Below are 4,702 nucleotides of genomic sequence, written 5' to 3'. Positions count from 1 at the left end.
CACTGCTTTACTCCTAGGATACTAGCCCTTCAACCTCATTGGAACTTGCAGTTCATAAATGTCATGTCACAGCAAGCAAATTCCCAGAGGGAGTTAAGTGTTCAGAATGTTTATTAACAAGAGCCCTTGGGATATATACCTGTGGAAAGAAAGGGAAGGAAACAGAATTGTGTAGAAGTCAGGGCTCTGTGACATCCTTAGTCAATTCCACATGGAAGGTCTAAAACTATAGTGCCCCTTCAGTGTTGTTTCGAGTTATGCCAGAATGGTCACTTATGCCACTTGATGCCATTCGGGGAAGGGTAGGACTCCATATGACAGCTATTGACATGCATGTGGCAGTTTCTGAAGGGCGAGCAAGTACAGCTGAAGGCAGCCAGTGACAGTATTTCTAGCAACTGCAAGGCAACCTGGGGGGCATACCACCATGTCCACCACACTGAGTCCATCGGCCTCCTTCCTTTCTGTGTGTGTATGTTTTTAAAGATTTATTTACTTTTATTGGAAAGGCAGATCTACAGAGAAAAGGAAAGACAGAAAGACCTTCCCTCTGTTGATTCACTCCAAAAGTGGCTTTAATAGCCATAACTGAGCCAATCCGAAACTGGGTCTCTCATGTGGGTGCAGGGTCCCAATGCTTTGGGCCATCCTCTACTGCTTTCCCAGGCCACAAGCAGGGAGCTGGATGGGAAATGGAGCAGCTGGGACATGAACTGGTGTCCATATGGAATCCTGGTGTGTATAGGGCAAGGATTTCGCCAGCAGGTTACCACATGCTTGGCTCCTTCATTTCTTTCTTATTTCCTTCCCTCCTTAGCACATACTCCAACAACAACACTGAAGAACCCACAGATCCTTGTCCTACTGTCTTTCTGTTAGCTAACCCAGGTAAAATTTACAGCCTTAAGTAACTTCAAGTAAACTTTTTTTCAAGATTTATTTATTTTTATTGGCAAGACAGATCCACAGAGAAAAAGAGATAGAAAAAAGATTCTCTAACTGCTGGCTCACTCTCCAAGTGGCCGCAAAAGCTGGAGCTGAGCTGATCCAAATCCAGGAGCCAGAAGCCTTCTCCAGGTCTTCTATGTGGGTACAGAGTCCGAAGTCCTTGGGTTATCTTCTGCTGCCCTTCAAGGTCACAAGCAGGGGGGTGGATGGGAAGTGGAGCAGCTGGGACATAAACTGATGCAAATGTGGGATGTCACCACTTGGAGATGGAGGACCAGTCAATTGAGCCATCATACTAGGCCCTCAAGTAAACATCTGCTCCATTCCTGCACCCAGGATTCTGAACTCAGAAAAAATCAAACCATTCACATGGACTCTAAACTGGGCCGGATCCTCGGTGTTTTCTATTAACCCAAATTTGTTTCCTTTATCAGCATTCTCTCACTCAAAACTCCAGCTATTTCAGCTCTTCTCCAGATTTTTCAAGGCACTTAACTCTTTTCTCCCCCCACCCCATCTCCGGAACAGCCTCACATTCTCTTCAAGAGAAAATTCACTGCCAGACCGTTTCTACAACTCATTGCCAAGAAACCTCTAGGCAGACAAGAGCTATTGATTCTACCTGCCAAACAACTTGTAAATCCTTTCACATATTACTACTTCTCTGTTTAGGGCCACAACCTTCTTATATTTGAAAGGCTGTCACTGTCTTCTAAGTGATCTCCTTGACTTTAGATTGCCTTCAGTCCCAATGGAGAGAAACTCACATTTATTTTCTTCTCCCCGCCTTCACACATGTTTTTCTGTGCCCAGAACACTTTTCTTTTTCACCAACCCTGGCAAATTTCTCCTTTCTGCTTATGTCTCAGCTTATTGGACTTCTCAGTAAGAAGTTATTTGATTGTCAAACTAGATTTCGAATCCTACATCTTTTCACAACATCCCAGTATTTCCTTTATTCATAGCACTTTCATATCATGTATTATTTATTGCTGTGATAACGGATCATCTCAAAACTTAGGGGCTGGAAAAAGCGAACACTTTTTTTTAAGTGTGTGTGTGTATTTTAAAGATTTATTTATTTTTGTTTGAAAGGCAGATCTAAAAAAAGAAGAGATGGAGAGAGAACCTATGAATGGATTTAAAATTTTTTGCCTCAAAATAAAATTATCTTTTGATTCAGTATTATGTATTTTATTATACATCTTAAATTTATACATTTCATATATGCTTTTAAAGTTTCAAGTAATAGTATAAAAGTTTCAAGTATAAAATTAACAAATTATGTACACAGCAGTGTTTGCAAGAGGAGATTGGAGCAGATCTTTCCCCCTGCACAAAGTGAGTATTATGAACATGAGAATGGGATGTTTCTTCTGACCTAGCTGTGTTTTTTATTAGATCTTGATAAAATGGACTGCTTTGGCTATGATATTGTTCATCAGAAACAATGTTATTTCGAGTAAAACTTGTATTTTCTTCATGTTGTTAAGATCTCAATGGTTGCTTTTCTTCTAAGAGCTCAAAGATCATACGGTGAAAATGCTATTGTTGGATCCGGTGTGATAGTGTAGTGGTTTAAGTCCTCGCCTTGCACCTGCAGGAATCCTGTATGGTCACCAGTTCTAATCCCGGCGGCCCTGGTTCCCATCCAGTTCCCTGCTTGTGGCCTGGGAAGGCAGTCTTGGGACCCTGCACCCACGTGGGAGACCTGGAAGAAACTCCTGGCTCCTGGCTTCAGATTGGCTCAGTTCCAGTCATTAAGGCCACTTGGGGAATGAACCATTGGCTGGAAGATCTTCCTCTCTGTATATCTGAGTTCACAGTAAAAACAATAAATAAATCTTCAAAAAAACGAAAATGCTATTGTCCACAACAATCTGGAACATCTGCCATAGAACACTGCCCACGGCTCTTCAACATTCTCAGGCCTCACCGGATGAGGCAGTGGTATGATGGATTTCTTCTTGGTGTCCCTGAAAAGCCTTTCTTCATATTGTAGGTTTCCTCATCCAGTTCCCTATTGCTGGCTAAATAGTATTTCATGATCTGTTCTTTATATCTTATAGCCCAACTGTTTGTACTTGTTGACTGCAACTCAACTAGATACTCTTACAAAGAGCTTGACAAAAACAAATCCATTCTTTTATACTCCATTGATTCTCTACCAGGTGCCTCTGCAATAATGACATACTCTGGTCAGTGGCCAAGGTACTGTAAGTAAAAAGGAATCCTACGTGTCCCTATAAGTGGATTCAAATTAATATTGAAGCACAGCGGATCATCGCAGGTGAGAGCTTGGAGTGTAGTCATCTTGCCATCACTGCCCCCTTTAATGCAGTTTTTTGTGAATTTTTCGAAGTAATTCTGTATGCTTGACTCTAGGATCTAACCCTTTTCCGCCTTCCTTCCTGAGCAGGTCTTTGCTCTGCATGCATTAAGCACATAATCCAACATGCTTCCTGACAATAACATATTCTTTTTTTTTTAAAGATTTATTTTATTTTTATTACAAAGTCAGATATACTGAGAGGAGGAGAGACAGAGAAGAAGTGGAGCTGCCAGGATTAGAACCAGCGGCCATATGGGATCAAGGCAAGGACCTTAGCCACTAGGCCACACTGCCGAGCCCAATAACATATTCTTGATTTAATCTAATAGTCTGGAAAGTTATGAATGCTTAGTCAAGGTTGTTTGGGGTTGGGGTGTGGTGGACAGTGGGAAGTCCCATGGAGACAGAAAGGCCTGCTGTACTCCTTTCAGAAGATCAAGTGCACATTCATAACTTATTTATCTAAATTTATGTATTTATATTGAAAAAAAAAACATTTACAGAGAGGAGAAACAGAGATAAAGATCCTCTATCTTCTGGTTCACTCTGCAAATGGCCTCAACAGCCAGAGCTGAGCTCATCTGAAGCCAGGAGCCTCTTCTAACTCTCCCACATGAGTGCAGGGTCCCAAGGTTTTGAGCCATGTCCCGAAGTTTTCCCAGGCCACAAGTAGGGAGTTGAATCAGCAGTGGAGCAGCTAGGACACAAACTGGTGCTCATGTGGGATCCTGGCACTTGCAATCAGAGCATTAGCCAATTGAGCCATTGTGTCGGGGCCCCACATTCATAATTTTAAACAATTAAGCTGAAGTGTCATCAGAGGGATGAAAGGAAGCAGTGATATATTAGGAAAAGCTCACGAAGGTGGCATTAATCCAGTCTACATGGAACTCTTTGGGACAAATGATTTGTTTTCTTCTATGAATAAATCACAAAGAATAATAGAGAGGCACCATGAGATTAGAAGACAGTGCAAAGAATTTTTAACCAGTTGTGATGTGTGGGACTTAGTTTTCCTAATTCAAATTCTATACAATACACATTGAAAATATGTGCAATCCATACTTGAGACTTTAAAGATTTTCTGCATATTGTTTTACGTGATGAATAGTTATGTTTTTCTTCTAAAATATTTTTTGTTTTTTACAAATGCTCTATCTATCTATCTATCTATCTATCTATCTATCTATCTATCGTTTATTTGAATTGGAAAGGCAGAGTTGCTGAGTGACCAGGAGCAGCAGGCTAATTTGGGACATTACCATCTTGGATTACCACCCTATCCACGTATGACCCTCTGAAGACAATGCAGAAAGACAGGAGGTATCTGTGGGAGGTTTTCATGGGCCAGGCCCAGGAATAGCTTCCAACAGGCTATCTATATTCTGTCGGTCAGAAGCCAGCCACACAGTCTTAACCAAA

At 41.4% G+C, this 4,702-nt stretch overlaps 1 pseudogene; it reads right to left on the bottom strand.

Moving 5' to 3' along the window:
* Positions 1–2,794: 2,794 nt before the first annotated feature.
* Positions 2,795–3,261, bottom strand: LOC118760487 (N-alpha-acetyltransferase 20-like; annotated as a pseudogene).
* Positions 3,262–4,702: the final 1,441 nt, after the last annotated feature.

The sequence above is a fragment of the Ochotona princeps genome, chromosome X (assembly GCF_030435755.1).
Source record: "Ochotona princeps isolate mOchPri1 chromosome X, mOchPri1.hap1, whole genome shotgun sequence".
In the NCBI taxonomy this organism is placed as follows: domain Eukaryota; kingdom Metazoa; phylum Chordata; class Mammalia; order Lagomorpha; family Ochotonidae; genus Ochotona; species Ochotona princeps.
This window is presented reverse-complemented; position numbering and strand designations above follow the sequence as displayed.